Genomic DNA, 18,827 nt, shown 5'->3' with positions numbered 1-18,827 from the left:
GGAAAGAGAGTATTGATACTGGCTGACTGGGTGACAAGGACATTCCACTAACAATCTGACTCATGACCCCCTGTGCACAACACATTTGGGAAGAATGCGTATAATGAAGTCCATATCACCATGCAAAATGTGGCCGAACACACCGTCAGTATGCTGAAATACTTTCACTGCCTAGAATTCTCTGCAGAAACTCAGCAATCCTCAGCAGAGCACTTGTCAAGGTTTACTGTAGCCAGCTGCATACAATACAACCTCAATATCATAAGAATACAACCCAAGCCACCAGAGAGACAATAAACATCTGAAAAGCATAATGATAAGGAGGAGGAAAAGGAGATGTGAGAAGATGCTGAAAAGGAATAGCAGGAGAAATAGGAAGGCTTGAGGCAACTAACTCATCCCCTTTTTGACTAGGCTGTCTCTGGTTAATTCAAATGACTGGAGCACCCAATTCTAATTTGCCAACAGTCCCACACCTTGCCTCCCTCTGTTACTGGCCACCACAGCCTCCCATGGCCACTAAACGCAGATAGGACTGGATAACGTTGATAGAATAAAGATATCATGAATGCTGCCAGGTTCCCAAGCATTGACCTGCATGATGTACTAAGTAGGACCACACACCATCTGGACATCAGAAGAGTAGAATTCCTCCAGTTGTGGTACATCTCTGAATCAATTTGTAACATCCCAAAGTGACATGTGTGTAATCCTGACAAAGCTACATTGTTCACTCCACTTGCTTCTCTCTGACATACAAGAACTAAATATATTCAGCTCTTATCGAATGTGAAGCTTTCATGATCTCTCTCGTGTAACAGTGGAATGGTAGATGTGCAAATAGTATCTAGTCCAAACTGAAAAGATCCCGATAAATAAAGGTTCACAGCTATGATCACCTTCTGAACAACTGTCAATGCTGTCCTTAACCTGTTCTGAAACTGCAGTTCTGGCTGCAATTGGTGGCAGATACTATTTATTCTTTCATGGGGTTTAGGCATCTTGGCAAGACCAACATTTGTTGGCCCATCCAGAATTGCCCTTGAACTGAATGAATTGTCACACATTTCAGAGAGCAATTAAGAGTCAACCACTTTGCTGTGGGTCTGGAGTCACATGTAGGCCAGACCAGGTTATGTCAACGATTTCCTTCCCTAAACGAGATTAATGAACCAGATGAGTTTTATGACAACCAACAATAGTTTCACAGTCATCATTGAATTCCTCCTTAATGGTGTTGAGATGTTTGCTCTCTACACAGATTGAGATAGCAGAATTGCTTTCTGAAGACCCTGGGCGGATATGGCCTTCCTTTGAGAGTTTTTCTCTACCTTCAACCACCAACCCTCACTCCCCCCTTCCTCTTCAAACAGTTTATCCCCCTCTGTGTTTCTTCTACTTATCCTCCCTGTCATGCTTCAGGCCAAGGGAGAAACTAACTACTGAACCTATGTGTAGGAGTAAATGGTTAGAGGAGAACGTTTGGTGGGGGATATGGTGACATAGTGGCTACATCACTGGACCAGTAATCCAGAGTTCCCAGATCAATGCCCAGGAAACATAGATCCAAATTCTATCATGTCAGCTGGCAGAATTTAAATTCAATTAGTAAAATCTGAAATTGAAAATTGAAACTATCATTGATTGTCATAAAAACTGATCTGGTTGACTCATGTGCTTTAGGAAGGAAATCTGCCATTCTTACAAAGTCTGGCCTACATGTGACTAGAGACCCACAAGGGTTGACTCTTCATCGTCCTCTGAAATGGCCCAGCAGCTCACTCAATTCAAGAGTGATTGGGGTGGGCAATAAATGCTGGCCTCGCCAATGGTTCCCATGAAAAAAAAAGTTAAGCCCAAGTTACTGAAGTCAGGACGAAGTCCTTCAATACATGCTTTACCACTGTCTATAAACTTCTAAAACTTTGTGGGGGCAACTCTCCCATCCTGCTGTGCTGTCTTTTTAGCCAGTGGGTCTGGAGACTCTAGTGGAGGCTGACTCGTGTGATCCATGTTGGGCGACCGGGCCTTCGTGTGTCTGCCAGCACAGGATTTCCGGTGCCATCAGCCACATGCCAGAAATTGGTGCAAAGCTGCCTAATCAATGCAGAGTCTGGTTTAAATATATTTTGAATATCACTAGCAGGCCTGGGAATGAAATCACCAAGCCCGCTAGCCTCTGCCCACCCCTGTCAGGAGTACTTCACTCCAACAGGGTTTACAATAGCTCCCCAATTGCGAGGAGCTTGCTGCCTGGCCCTGCTGGAGTGAAGCGGGGCAATCGAGAGGGGAGTGCTTCATTGGCATTGGCACCTTAGCAGTGCCAGCCTGAGCTCAATGGCACTGCCTAAGGGGCAAAGTGCCAATGTCCAAGGGGCACTTTGACTTTGCCCACTGGACATAGGGCAGTGACAAGGGGCGGAGCCTAATGGGGCAAGGCCTCTGAGGGTGATCTGTGGCGATGGGGAGGTCCTGCTGCCAATCTGCAGTCGGGATCGGCGGGGGAGGGAGGGAGGCCAGTGGTCAGGGTTGGCCATCTGGGTTGGGTTAGGGTGGCAGTCTGCTGTGGATGTTGGCACTGCAGAGAGGGGGCAGTCAGCACTGTAGGGAGGGTTTGGGATTGCCAGTGATGTGGCGGGGGGGCAGGAGATTGGGGCTGCTGGGGTATGGGGGGCGTGAGATGGAGGCAGGCCTGAAGGGGGAATGTTGACGCTGGCCCGTACATGGCCGGGAGTTCAGTGGTCAGGCTGTGGAAGGGGATTGCACAGCCACCATTGCAGGATTGCGGGGCTGGCCAGTGATCGGGAGGCCAGCAAACAGGGGCCATTGCGCATGCACCAATCTCGGCCCTGACACATCGGCACATGCGCAATGGCCCGCTCAGTGATATGCTGCCTGCTTCTTCAGTGGGAATATGGACTGCCCCCATTATTTTAACGTGAATTATACTAGTGCACTCTCCAGTGCACAGAGTGTGGGAGATTCATTTTTAAATTCCTGCTGCAAAAACCAACAGGATTTACTCCAGTTCTTCTTATGCAAATTCGACACTTAGAATCTTTTGGGGAGAATCACACCCTATATAACAGTCGCAAATTACCAACCATTTCTACAAATTCAGCAATAAACAGCAGAGATCAATCATCAACTAACCAGTAAGTAGCTGATGATCTTTTTGAATAGTGTTGGTCCTTCCTGCTGCATGTTTAGTTGCATGAGTGAAGTTATTTGTTGGCAAGATTGAAAATATCAATGCAGGTAGAAAATCACTGTCGCCCACTGACTGATGCTACAGTCTGCCAACTCTATAGATTTTTGGAGCAATTTTGCTAAAACGTCACCAAATGGCAGTTGGTATGGCCAGGACCAGAAGTAGGTACATTGGCCACAAACACCAGTTTAGAATCAGATCAACATGAGTGCTGATTTCTGGGTGCTACACAGTCCAATTTTGTATCACTGAAATTTTATAGGTTTTGGGGGAATGGGGGTGCTTTTAAGAAAGGACCTTATCAAAACACATAAAATGTGTAAAGACAAGATTAATGAAGTAACTCAAGGAAATGAGATTGGATATAAAGAATAGAAATGACTGACAAGTAAATATTCATTTTTCTCCCTCAGGTGTATGTTAGTGTTGCTGCATTTTTTGCGCATCCCAAGTTGCCTTGTCTTGCTCAACTGCTTTAGAGTTCATTAAAAGTCAATCACATAGCATGGATTAGAGTCATATGTAGGTCAACCCGGTTGGAGGTAGCTGATTTCTCTCCCTGAGAACATTAGTGAGCCAATTGGGTTTTTCCAGCAATCCATCAATTTTCAAGTTTTTTTTCCCTCTGGTGCCAGCCCACAAATGACCAGATTTACTGGATTCAATTTCATATCTCACAATGATAGAATTTGAACTCACAATTCTGAGTTGTTGGTGCAGTGTCAAAGCTATAACTATTATACCTGATAATTTAAAACATAAATCAGAAAAAAAATCCTTAAAACACAAATCATATGGGAAATACTAATGCATGATAACAGGAGGCAAATTATGAGGACTGTTAAAATGCAATTAAACATTATGATGAAAAAGTTACTGTGTGGGAGCTGTGGGCCAACTAGCATTTCTTATCTCCGGCTTTTTTCTATGTTTTTAACACTGAAGCTAACAAAGGCATCGTTGTTGTAATTAATTATTATAAAGATGCATCTGATTTGGGTAGAATAAAAACAATCACAGCATAATTATATGAAACATTAGTTGGCATTTTCAGACTTTTTTCTCTCAATAGATCCCTCAGAACTTCTCAGAAATCATGCTTCTGAAAAGACAACAAACTCAGCATGCCACTGCCTTTAGATATACAATGGTAAATCAAGATTCACTGAAAATTTTCAACATTAAGTTATCCATTCACTGATCAGCTGATTTATGTGGGGCATTGGCTGAGTGAATGAGCAATCAGTGGCTGACGTGCAGTTTAAAGATCCCAAAGTACTCTATTAGAAGCTGTGTTCAGATCTGATGAAATTCATAAATCTCATCTTTCTAAATTATTATTCACTGCACTATAGCTTTGTTTTTGCTGGAATAAAAATACCAGAATTTCAGACCTGAATCTTATTCTGCTGAAGTCTGCAATTGCTAACCTTCTTGGTTCTTTCAAACAATCTTATTCCTGAATAGTCTTAAATACTTTCCTCAAACGATATTCTGTGTTCATTGCAGTTGTGGCTCTGTCTGTTTAATATTTTGTTTAATAGTTGGTTGCACACAGTCACAGTAATTCTTTTGTTCTTGAGATTTAGAGCATTATTCTGAGCCATGTGTGGCCTCAATCTTGATTGATCAAGCAGGAAATTTGGCAACCAATCCCAGCCCCTGTTCTCAATAATGTACCCCTATATAAGAATGCTTCAATTTAAAACTCACATTCTAATGTTCAAATCATCTTCTGTAATCTTGTTCAGTCCTAAAACCCTGTGAGAAATCTATATTCCTCTGACTCTGGTTTCCACACCCTCCAAATGTTTCTGTCTCACCAGTGCAAAACAATAAATGTTATGCTATCCTTCAATCTATAAGATCTATACATTAAATAAGACCTGCTTGGTTACGTCTTATTATGAATACCAGTGTTGAATTCTTGAATTTCCTCCCTAAACACCTTTGTCTCTCCAGCTCACAATTGTGCTTTAAGACCCACCTTAAAATTTAATGCTTTGACCAAATTTTAGTCATCCATTCTAATATCCCCTTCTTTGGGTCAGTGTCAATTCTTGTCTGATTCCATTCTTGGGAAATGTCTTGGATGTTTTTCGACATTAAAGCCACCATAAGGATGCAAATCATTATTGTTGTTGCATTATGCTTATAGATGATAGATTCAAACAATGCAGAGGTCAGTCAGCCCATTACACCAGTGTCAGCACTTGGAAAGAGCTAACTGTTAAGCCTTTGTTCTTTCCCCATAGCCCTGCAATTTTTTAATTCATTCATGATGCAATGGCATTGCTGGCTGGCCAGTATTTATTGCCCATTCCAAGTTGCCTGAGGTCAGTTGACAGTCAACCACATTGCTGTGGGTCTGGAGTCACATGTAGGTCAGGCCAGGTAAGAATGGCAGATTTCCTTCCCTAAAGGACATTAGTGAATCAGATGGGTTTTCCCAACAATGATTTCATGGTCATCAGTAGATTCTTAATTTCAGTTCTTTTTTTTTGTTGAATTCAAATTCCACCCATGGGATTTGAATCAGGGTCCCCAGAACATTAGCTGAGTTTCTAGATTAATAGTCTAGTGATAATACCATAAGGCCATCACCTCCCCGAAGCAGTTGTTTTGCTTGGTGTGTGTCGGCTGTAGTTCAGCTGGTAGCACTCTCACCTCTGAGCTGTGGGTTCTAGTGCCTCTTCAGAACTCAAGCACAACAATTTAGGCTGACTCTCTAGTGTAATACTGAGAGAATGCTGCATTTTAGAAGTGCATCTTTCTGGATAAATTATTAAATTGAAGCCCTGTCTCCTCCCTCAGATGGATGTAAATGATTCATTGCAATATTTTGAAGAAGTGCAGGGAAGTTCTTCCTAGCGTCCTGGCCAGTATTTATTCCTCAGTCAATCTCACAAAAACATAGTATATGGTCAATAATGCATTGCTATTTGTGGGAGCTTGCTATGTGCAAATTTCCTTCTGTATTTCCTACATGGCAACAGTTACTACACTTTAAAATTCTTCACTAGCCGCAAAGTGTTTTGGGGCATTGGCTAGTTGTGAAAGGTGCTACATAGATGGAAGCCTATTTTTTTAATTTCAAGTGTTATAATGTGATGGTTGGGGTCCATAAAATGTTATCGCGCTAAATTGGGGTGCATCTAATCTGCACAGCTTTACTCCAACATTAATCTCACCATTTTTGTGGAACATTATAACAGGAGGCAAAAAAGTGCAACATGATCTGTTAATAGGATTAAAGGAAACAAACTCAGTCCATATTACGGAAATGTAAAGTCCTTCCTCCATCTTATCCCAAAACAGTCGCAGCTTTTTCTGAATAAATTTGCCACAAGCATTGAGGCTCAGGTTGCAGGCAATGTAATCCACCCTTTCTGCTCCTGTGCTCAGTGACCTTTTACTGTCTCTGTGATTAATTCTAGATAGTGACGCTTCTTTACATCAGGACTCCATGCTTTTCACATTGTTTACCACACAACCGTGCATTTTGAAGTCCTGGTGGGCCCACATATAGCATGAGTTCAAGCTTCCACAAAGAGTCTCATTTACAGAGAATGGATACAGCATCAGTCATTTAGGTAGACATTGCATTTAGTTCAGGGAGGTCATTACAGATGAACAGAGATGGGGAAAGGTGGAAGGATTTAGGTCAGGATCTTTTTCAGGGTCTAAGAACAGTGTTTGAAGGTTTTATCACCCTTGATGGGGTGAACAGAGGGAGATACTGAAGTAAGTGGCGGCAAGTTAATATCAGTATTTCCTCAGTTTTTGTTTCCTTTTAGAAAGATTACCATACAAAGTAAAACCTTTTCATTTTGTGACAGTTAATAGATATGCAAAGTCTCTTCTCCCACATGTTTTAAAACAATGACAGGAATGAGAAGTAGCCTTGTGGGTCCAATGATTCATTGGGTTATATACGAATTTGTGCTAAATCGGGCCGCATAAAATCGGGGTTTCACTCTATATATCCCATTCGACCTTCAGCACTCTTTCAGGCAGTGCACTGTAGATCAGAACAACTTGGTCCATGAAGAACACTTCACGTTTCTCCTCTTCATCTGTCAATTATCTTAAATCCTTGCTCTTTTGTAACTGACCTTCCTACTAGTGGAAACAGATTTTTCTCATTTCTTGATAATAACCTTAATTAACCCCTCTTTAGTCTCTGATACTTTTCACAGGTATTTTAGGTTGTTAAAGCGAGAAGAACTCCTATTAGACATGAGTTAAAATATCTGTACAGCGATTCACACAGTGGGCTGAATTTTATCAGCCTATTTTGAGGCCTGGCGGTGGTATCAGAAGCAGGTGCTGCACTTTGTTGCTTGTGAGGAGTCCACCTGGCTGTCTGCGATCAGCCTTTTTGACAGTTACTGCAGCTTCAGTGGCAGCAATGCCTATGGAGAGTCCTGTTCCAGTGCAGGAGCCCTTCAGCCAGTCAGGGCCCACTAGGCTTCAGGCTGTCAGAGTCCAAAGTCATCCTAAGTGTTTGCATACACCTCAACCTTGTGAGTGAGTGCTTTGACTTGGGAGCTTGGTGCTGGATAGTGACAGGAAGGAGACTGAGGGTATATATTCAGTTCAGACTTAACTGAATTCAGAAGAAGTGTGTATTTATTAAATTGTCACATGCCACAATATTCAATATTGTCACGAGATTCAAAGACACTGTTTCCACCAAATTTGGAGGAAAAAAGTTTCAAAGAATCACAGCCCTCTGAGAGAAATATTTTCTCCTCATCTCTGTCTTAAATGGCTGACCTCTAGTTTAAGATTCTCCCACAAGAGGAAACATCCTTTCTACATCTAGCCTGTCAAGACCCCTCAGGACTGTATATATTTCAATCAAGTCATCTCTTACTATTCTAAACTCCAGCAGATACAAGCTTATCTTGCCCAATATTTCCAACAATACCAGTTCCAGGTATTATTCTAGTAAACTCTAAACTGCTTCCAAATATTTCCATCCTCCCTGAAATAAGGAGACCAATCCTGTACAGAGTATTGCAGATGTGGTCTCACCAATGCTCTGTATAATGAAGCATTGCTATTTGTATTCCTTATTTTTGTATTCAATTTCCCTTGCAATAAATTATAACAACATTTTGTTGGCTTTCCTAATTACTTGTTGTGCCTACATATTAACCTGTGGCAGTTAATGCACTAGTTCCTAGTGACTAGAAAGCCAAGTCCCTCTGTACCTCAGAACTCTGCAAACTCTCACCATTTAGCTAATATACTTCTTCTTTATTCTTCCTGCTAAAAAGGACAATTTCACATTTTCCCACCTTATACTCCATTTGCCATGTCTTTACCCACTCAATTTCTAAAACATGTAATTCACAGGATGTAGGCATCGCTGGCTAGGCCAATATTTATTGCTCATCCCTAATTGTCCTTGAAATCTTTTTAGCATCCTTATATCCTCTTCACAACATACTTACCTACCTATCAGTGTCATCAGTATATTTAATAACCATACCTTCACTCTCTTCATCCAAGTCATTTATATAAATTGCAAAAAGGGGCCCCCAGTACTAATCCCTGGTGACAGACCAATTGTCACATATTGCCAGCCAGAAAATGACCCATTTATGCCTACTCTTTTGTCTTGTTAGTTAGCCAATCTCCTCCCCATGCCATTATCTTACCCCCTACACCATGAGCTTTTATTTTCCACAATAACATTTGATGTGATACCTTATCAAATGTCTTCTGAAAATCTAAGTACAGTACATCCAATGGTTCCCCTTTATCTACAGCAAATATTACTTCTTCAAAGAAATCTAATATATTGTTCTAATGATTTCCCTTTCTCAAAACCATGTTGACCTTACCTCATTACCTTAATTTTTTTCTAAGTCACTTACATTGGCAGATATTGGGTAATTGTGTTCTATAAGGATCTTGCTGGTACTTCTGCTGTTCACAATTTACATGAACAATTTGGACTTTGGAATCAAGAATACAATTTCAAAATTTGCAGACAATACCAAATTTGGAATGGAATGTCAATATGGATGAAAACTGCAAAAATATATAGGAGGATACTAATAACCTTACAGAACAGAGAAATAATTACATTCAGCATAGAAAAATGTAATGTAATGCATTTTGGTAGGAAGTTATTTATTAATTGGAAGATTTAAGTCTAGGTAGGGTAGAGGAATGTGGGATCCCAGAGTATAAATGAACCATCTGCTCAAAATTGCACCACAAAGTAATAGAAAGGCACCATGCACAAGGCTTTCTTTCTAATGGGATAAGATTGGGAAGTTCAATTCCAGTCTAGGGCTGACTGTCTGTTTAGAATTTGCATGCTCTCCCCATATCTGCATGGGTTTCCTCTGGGTGTTCTGATTTCCTCCAAACAGGTTAGGTAGATTGGTCATGTTAAATTGCCCCGTAGTGTCCAGAGTTTGTAGGTTAGGGAGATAATTGGGATAAATGTATGGGGTTACGGGAATAGGGTACAGTATGAGCCCGGGTAAGATGCTCTGTTGGAGAGTTGGTGCAGATCAATGGACTGAATGGTCTCCTTCTGCAATTCTATGCCTTCTTTTGTCAAGATGAAGGCTTAAAGTGTTGTAGGCCTGAGACTTCTTTGTGATTCACCAAGGGCTTCATAGCGAGGGGGATTGAATATAAAAGTAGGGAGGTCTTGCTGCAGCTGTATAGGGCATTGGTGAGGCCGCAGCTGGAGTACTGTGTGCAGTTTTGGGCGCCGCACCTGCGCAAGGATATTTTGGCCCTGGAGGGAGTGCCGAGGAGGTTTACTAGGCTGATACCGGAGTTGAGGGGATTGAGCTATGAGGAGAGGCTGAATAAACTAGGCTTGTACTCGTTAGAGTTTAGAAGAATGAGGGGAGATCTCATTGAGACGTATAAGATGATGAATGGGATGGATAGGATAGAGGTGGAGAGACTCTTCCCGCTCAAAAAAGACAGTAGGACTAGGGGGCACAGCCTCAAGATAAAGGGGAGGCGGTTTAGAACGGAGTTGAGGAGGAACTTCTTCACTCAAAGGGTGGTGAATCTCTGGAATTCTCTGCCCGTTGAAGTGGTGGAGGCTGCCTCGCTAAATATTTTCAAGAAGCGGGTTGATGGGTTCTTGATAAGAGAGGGGATTAAGGGTTATGGGGAGAGGGCGGGAAAGTGGAACTGAGCCACAACAGATCAGCCATGATCTTATTGAATGGCGGGGCAGGCTCGAAGGGCTAGATGGCCTACTCCTGCTCCTATTTCTTATGTTCTTATGTTCTTATGAATTCTCTACTACAGAGGTCTGTGGTAGGCAAGTCACTGAATATATTTAAGAAGAAATAGGTTTCTGGACTCTAAAGGCATCAATGGGAATGGGGAAAGAGCAGGAGTATGATATTGAGATAGAGGATTGGCCATGATTGTACTGAATGGCAGAGCAGGCTTAAAGGGCCAAATGACACACCCTTGTTCTGATTTTCTATGTTTCTATGTCATTGTTCGGAAGAGTTGTTCTGCTGAGGTCCATTTGCTCACTTAGCTTGATAGGAAGATCCCGTGGCAGCAGAGCTCTAACATGGCCAACACTTATGCTCTATCAGCTTCAACAGAAAACAGACTATCCTTTCATGATTCATAGAATCTCTATAGTGCAGAAAGAGGTCATTTGGCCCATCAAGCCTGCACCGACAACAATCCTATCTGAGCCCTATCCCATAACCACACATATTTAGCCTGACACTAAGCGACAATTTAGTATGGCCAATCAACGTAACCCACAAATCTTTGGAGTGTGGGAAGAAATTGGGGCACTCAGAGGAAACCCACACAGACATGGGGAGAACATACAAAATCCAAACAGACAGTAACCCGAGGCTGGAATTGAACCTGAGTCCTTGGCACTATGAGGCAGCAGTGCCAACCATTGTGCCACTGTGTCACCCAGGTCTCACAATGCTGTTTGTGGAGGCCACACTTTCTGACCACATTGACTGTACTTCAAAAGTAATTAATTCATTGAAAACACCTTCGGATGATCTGAGATCATGAAAGGCATTATAAAAATACAAGTCTTTCTTTTTTAAAAAAGCCCAGCTTGATTTCTATCTCAACTGCTGTCTTCAAAGTTAATGTTTGCAATGAGGAAGGCCATGTTATGTATCTCTTGAGGAATGCCTCAAGAGATACACAGAGAAGTATTGATAAAGATAGAGAATAAAGGTGCTCTGAGAAAGCCCTACACGCATCATGCCATTTTGCCTGATGACTGAAGCACATGTGTGATACCTTTAATTAGGAAAGCCCCTGTTCTTGTTCATTGCCATCAATGATTCTAATGGTAGTTGATTTGTTTTAAAGGATAAAAAGGTCTTTATTCACATAGTAGCTTTGTTCTTGTAGACTTCTATGATTGCAATTATAAAGTGAACAGATCTGACTGATATGATACAAAAGATGATATAGTCATGCAGAAGAAGAAGAGTCAATGTATAGGCTAGCTCATGAACATTACTTATTTTTAGTGGTCTCTCCATATGTTAAGCATATCTATTGCATTGAAGCCACATCACAGCACATGTCATGTTCACTTTTATATTTATATATATTCATATATTAAAGTTAATTTATGCTGTCAAATAATTGTTCTACTTCGAGGGTCTTTCCTATTCTATTTGACTGTTTTTTTGGCTTTTTGATGAATAAAATTCATCACTTTCTCCAGACTCAGGGAAAAAGGAAGGCAAATCATTTACTGCACCATCAAAATTGAAGGCCAGGATTTCAAAGCATTTTCTTAACCTTGTCAGATTTTCTCCTCCTCTTCTGTAAATGTGGTGAAATGTCTGAAGAACTTATTACCCAGTTGCCATCCATCTTAATTTCTCCTCCCAGCCTGGCTCCATATCAAGAGCCTTCTGGCAATCTTTGTAATCGTGAAATTGCATTATCACGGTCATTTGAATCCTATTAGGTTTGGGGTATTGCTTTCCAACCCTTTGAGTTCTTTCCAATTTTATTATTTTTGACTCAAGCTTTAAAACTTCAGGTAACTAGTCCTAAATTAATACTGTTGGGTCTTCTTTCTTGAAAATCTTATTAACCTGTGTACACAGTTGGTTTTACAGTAGCCCTAGTCTCTGCATGATTGGTGATTAATCAGCCATTTCCATTTTATCAGATGAGGAGATTAGACATCATTATCATGATCTCGTGTTTCAGATATATTATTGATTATTAAATTTTATTTGGATTTAAGTTATTCAATATTAGTAATATGATCCATGTTGATATGCAGAGTATTCAAGATTGAAGTTGGCTGATGTTTTTGGTAAATGTTTTCAAACAGTGGAAATGTACGTATTGACTTTGTCCATGAAGAATTCTCAAATTATAAACCAGAAGAAAATGCAATTGCTAATAAAGGCAGCTCTTTTCTTATTTGTTGACTTTTCAGAGGATGGCGTAATAGTAATGGATCACTACTTTAACAGTTTTTGTTTTGGAATTGATACTGATAGACCGGCTAGCTGTAATACCACATCAACATTAAGCGAACTGGAGGTAGAGTGAAGAGAGAGAGAGAGATAGAGAATGCAACTAAATGAATAGTTGCAAAATCTGTCCTGTTCACAATTTTGTGTCATTATTTGGGATCTTTCTGCTCTTCCCCATGACGGATGTCATGGCAAGACATCAATTTTTTGACATCATAACATGGCGTAGTGGTTCGCACTGCTGTCTCACAGTGCCAGGGACTTGGGTTCAATACCGGCCTAAGGTGATTGTGTGGAGTCTGCACGTTGTCTCTGTTTCTGCATGGGTTTCGTCTGGGTGTTTCTTTTTCCTTCCACAAAGATGTGCAGGTTAGATTGATTGGCCATGCTAAATTACCCCTCAGTCTTAGAGAGCGTAATAGCAGTGTAAATACGTGGGATTACGGGAATAGAGTTTGGGTGGCATTGTTGTTGGTGCAGGCTGGATGGGTCGAATGGCCTTCTTCTGTACTGTAGGGATTCTATATAAAAATGTAAATAAAACCAGTTCACGGTAGCATCATAAGGACTCAGATGGCAGTCTGTGTTTCCCATCATACAACTTCATGGAATATCATTAATACTCTTTAAAAGAGCTCCTTGTTGGGAACCTTATCCCGTGGTGAATCGATAGGTCAGTATGCTGATATCTTTCACAACGCTACATAAATATTGTGAACCTGGTGAGTCATATTCCTTCACCTACCGTGCACACCCTGCCCAACATCAAGGATTCTTCCACTGGTTCAGCTGGTAACAGCACTTCATTCTCGAGGGAGGTGGAAGGGTCAGTGGAAGTGAAGCAGCAGTAAGGTGAGTTGGCTTTGACCCAACTGCAAGGTGAGACCTCGACTCAAGGAATGAACATTTGGGATTTGGGCTACAGCAGCTCATAAGGCTTTAGTTCAAAGACTGCACTGTGGGGTGAAGGGAGGTTTCACACATGATTGGGGTGCTGTGCGATAGGTTTCTCCATCACTCTGTTTCGAGGCCTCAAAATGAGGTGGGGGTTGGAGTTTGTGCTCACAACGGGTTTGAGGTTTTGAGTATAAGGATTGAAAGGTGATGGAATGAGGGAAACCCGAACACCCTGCTGCACCAGAACTTTGGGACTTGCACAGAGAAAGGTCAAGCGGGTCCGACACTGAGATCTCAACACCACCTTCCTACAACATGGAGTATTGGGCAACAAAACAAATTAAATAAGGATAAACTCAGCTGGTGAGTTCTCTGAGGGCCTTTGGGACCATTGGTGCGTTGGAAGGGCGGGGTGTGTGAGGGGCAGGTTATAAACCCTTTATTCATAACACAAGTAAACAGGAAAGATATAACGAAGGGCATGTCATGTGACAATAATACTGATAGGCTGCACTAATCGCCTTGTATTAACTTATTGGTCACAGCCTTGAAATTTCGCACAGCAAGGAATCAGGAGATATTGGGTGACTTGATCTGCCTCACACACTGGTTACAGTCGTTTTGGTGGAAGATATATCCATGACAACCAACTGCCCCTGCACTACCACACCTCAAAACATCTAATGCTAAAGAGTCTACTGTCTCAACTAAAGGGTATGGGGAAGAGTAATGTTGAAGTGCACCCTATGCATGACTTGATTTAGGAGCGGTTATTTGCTTGCAATACCACCAAATCCTTTAACAGTCCTCATGAGAAGAAATAGGACCATTGGAGCCTCATGCTGACTCATGTCTTTCTCATGTCTGCTGCAGACAGAAGACCTTCAGGAAGGTGGATGCTACATTGATTGCAATTGCCATTATTGCATGCAGCCAGGAGAAAAGAAGAACACAATGATAGCACCACCAGGCATGGCAAAAGCAGAAGATTCACCGTCAGGATCATGTGGCAGCAGCTGAGGTTGAGACTGCCTACGTGCCGAGGTTGGGGCTCCCAGAAAAGTCCTTCATAGGCACCTTGTAAGACCCAGTGTTTACAGTACATGCATGTCTTTCCTGTGGATGAGCGAGAAACAACATGGCCAATGCCTCTGCATGTCCAGGGTTCAAGTGGCTCACATATACCACATCCTTCACAAAGCAGTGCCATGTGGTCTAGGAGGACATCTGTTGCCAGTGGCTATGAACGTTACTGCCTTGCTGAACTTTACCAGTTGTTCTTTCCGGGACTGAGGACCCCTGGGGGATCTCTCAGGCTTCCATGCATAAATGCATCCAGGAGGTAATGGACGCTCTCTTTGCCAAGGCCCATAATTAAATACACTTCATGAGAGATCAATAAAACCAGGGCACTTGACTTAATACAAGGGAGGTCTGTTCTCATACTGCATGAAGAAGACTAAAGCATTGTTATACTTTACCAACCTATTTACGAATTTATCAAACTAACACGCAATACACTTTAAAGTGGATAGGTACATTGCAACATTAATGACTATAAAAGATGCAACACATAATCTTAGTTCTAATACAGAATCCAATGAAACTTTTAAAAATACAATGCCAAAGCTAATATCAAGTTAAGGACACCCATCAGTATTCAAAGTAATGGTTTACTCTGCATGTATCAAGTTCTTAAATATGTCCTTAATATTTTTCCTGTTTAATTGTTTCTACTTTTTCTAGACGTGATTTTAAACTTTTAATGGAGGAATAGTTTTTTTAATGTATGTTTTTCTAATTTGCTGAGATAAGTTTTAATAATTTCTCCTGAATAGATAAGGAGAGACACTACCATCATGAAAGCTTTTAAAGTCTTTCATAGTAATGTTGCATTGCACTTCAAAGTGTATTGTGTGTTGTAAACTAATACATAAAGCTTTGAAAATTACTTTAGAACTTGTTCTTATCTTTGCTTAATGTGAAGAGAATTTGAAAGTCTCAGGAGAGGGTAAATGTGAGATAGAGAGGAAGACAGGATAGAGATGGAGAGAGAATAACAGAGAAAGTGGAGAATAGCAATGAAGAGTGGGAGTGAGAGAGAGTGTTACTTTATGCATAGAACAGGTATCTGTTGAACATTTATTGAAACCAAAGCTGCCAGCTAGTGCAATCCATGTATATGCTTTAAGGTTCCTGGGTAAAAATGGCCATATATGAACGTGTGTCCACTTTCTCAGTTCTAAAGTATAATATCCTAAATACATATGAATCCTTTTTTTTCTTTTTCTTGAATCCTACCTATTTATTGAGGTATTTCCCAAATTCTATCTTTGGAAGTTGAAACTGCATCAGGAATTGGATATCACCATGCCCACTGTCACACTTTAGACATCAAACATAGAAGTAACTGATAATGAGATACCTGCATTAAAATGCCAGACAAAAATGTTGCACTTAGTTTCAACTTTCCCAGGTAACTTACTGACTCCTGCCCGGTTGCAGAATTATTATTGGGTCCCTATTATTCTTGATGTGTGCTGAGAGGCATCCTGCCATGGGCAATTTGCACAGACTTATTCCTCAGGCAGTCCTCAACCCTAGTAACAGAAAGTGACGTGGCAGCTGCAGGGCTGAGAATTGGAGAGCAGCAGACTGCAGGCACAAAAGGCAGGAAATATGTCAAGATCGTACTGATGTGTAGTGTGGCTGTTGGGGTTTTGGGCAGGTGGGAATGTGGGGGTAAAACTGAAAATGCCTGTTTTGCCACTTCAGGTTGTGCTGAGATCTCCACAGATCCCCTGACTTATGGGCTCCAATGAAAGCTATGAATTGAAAGTACCCTCTCGACACAGAGCAAACTGACTGTGGAGGCCAAAGCATGCTTCCCACCTTTATTGAGCCCACTCTGGGAATAAATAACTTCACTGATGCCAACAAAGCCTCAGGGCAAAACACTGAGGGGTAGAGACCAGACATAGACCAGACATAAGGAGAATTTCTTCTTTCAGTCCATCTCTGTGAACTACTGTGAATAAATACATGATTCAACTGGTCATGATTTTTAGCAATCATTCAAATTCAGCCAAACTTCATTAAAACAAAATTATTTTGCAGGACGTTGGCATCACTTGTTGCCAGTGTTGTTGCCTATCCCTAATTGCCCTTCAGAAGGTGGAGGTGAGCTGCTACATTTAAACTATCCATTCCATTTCAAATTATAAAGTTTATAAAATCTCTTATAAAAATATCAGCGTGTTAAAAGCGCATTGTAAATATTGCAACAAAACACCAATTCTTTGGCATTTAGCGAGCTTCTTCCAACTGAGCAGTCAAGAGGCAAAGAACAAGCATATATTGCTACATCTGCCATTGCAGGGTTTCAAATTCAAAGAAGAGTATTTGCAATTAAATATCCCAATCATTAGTTATTTTGCTGTGGTTGTGATAAAGGAAACTATCCTAAAAACATTTTTTTTTTAATGACTCTTCATCAGTTCAATTGTGTGTCAGCTTTGGCTGGGTTGGCATTCTTACTATCTGAAAGTTATGGGTTTTGCTTCTAATCCAGGACTCAAGCCTGTTTATTTATTTATTTGTTAGTGTCACAATTTGGATTACATTAACACTGCAATGAAGTTACTGTGAAAATCCCCTAGTCGCTAAACTCCGGTGCCTGTTCGGGTACATAAGAACTTAAGAACATAAGAAGTAGGAGCAGGAGTAGGCCATCTAGCCCCTTGGGCCTGCCCCGCCATTCAATAAGATCATGGCTGATCTGAAGTGGCTCAGTTCCACTTTCCCGCCTTCTCCCCATAACCCTTAATTCCCTTGCCTACCAAAAACCTATCTACCCGTGACTACACCGAGGAAGAATTTAGCATGGCCAATACACTTCACCAGCACATTTTTCGGACTGTGAGAGGAAACTGGAACACCTGGAGGAAACCCATGCAGACACAAGGGGTACATGCAGAGTCCCCATAGACAGTGACTTGAACTGGGAATCAAACCAGGTTCCTGGTGCTATGAGGTGGCAGTGCTAACCATTATGCCACTGTGGCATGACATTCCATGTGAAGTACTAAGGAAGTATTGCACTGTTGAAAGCGCTGTCTTTTGGATGAAATTTTAAATCAAGATCCTGTTTACCCTTTCAAGTGAATGTAAAAGTACTATTATCCCTCAATACGCATCACAAAGTTAGGTTACATGATCACTATCATATTGCTGTTCGTATGAGATTGCTGTGCTCATACGAACAGCAATGTAATGAACATACTTCAAAAGTACTGTAGAGCCTGTAAAATCAATATCTGGAGATATCTGGTTATCAGAAAAGGCACTATATAATTGCAAGCCTTGCTTTTTTATTCATTTGTTCATGGGATGTAGGTGTCACTGGCTGGGCCAGCTGTCATAGCCCATCTCTGAGGGCATTGTGGGTGTGGAATTACATGTAAGCCAGACTGGGTAAGGACGGGAGATTTCCTTCCCTAAAGGACATTAGTGAATATTTAGTGTACTGCCAAGGAATTACAATGTAACAATCACTTTGGAGGAAGGGCAACTTGAATAGGTGCAATTATTTGTATTGGATACAAATAATGTGAGCGGGTACAATTTTAGTTATCTTTTATCTTTTAAAAAGCATTTAGATAGTTGTATGGGTACAATGGGTATAGAAGGATATGGGCCAAATGCGGGCAATTGGGATTAGCTTACAGGTTTAAAAAAAAATAAGGGTGGCATGGACAAGTTGGGCCAAAGGGACTTTTTTCCATGCTGTAAACCTCTATGATTCTATGGAGAAGTACGTGTCTGTGATCTGAAAGATTTCTGCTGAAAAGTCATGTATAAAAATTAACATTTCTTTTTCTTTTAGATGCTGATTCACTTGCTATTTATTTTGAGTATATCTGTCTTTATTTTCATTTTTTGATACAATACAAGGAGATAAGAAGTAAAATTGTAAATACTGAACCTGAAGTAAAGTGGGTTGTGAGATACTATATGTTGTGAGATAGTATAATGGTTATGCTACTGGGCAAGTGATTTAGAGATATGCATTCAAGTCACAGCATAGCAGCTGGGGAATTTAAATTCAGTTAATTAACTTAATAAAAGAGTAAAAGGCTTGTAAGGGTGACCATGAAACTACCAGATTGTCTCAAAAATACATCTAATTCACGAATGTCCTTTAAGGAAGAAAATCTGCCATTCTT

The sequence above is a fragment of the Carcharhinus amblyrhynchos genome, chromosome 5 (assembly GCF_965287045.1).
Source record: "Carcharhinus amblyrhynchos chromosome 5, sCarAmb.v2.hapA, whole genome shotgun sequence".
Lineage (NCBI taxonomy): Eukaryota > Metazoa > Chordata > Chondrichthyes > Carcharhiniformes > Carcharhinidae > Carcharhinus > Carcharhinus amblyrhynchos.
Note: the sequence above shows the minus strand (reverse complement) of the source record.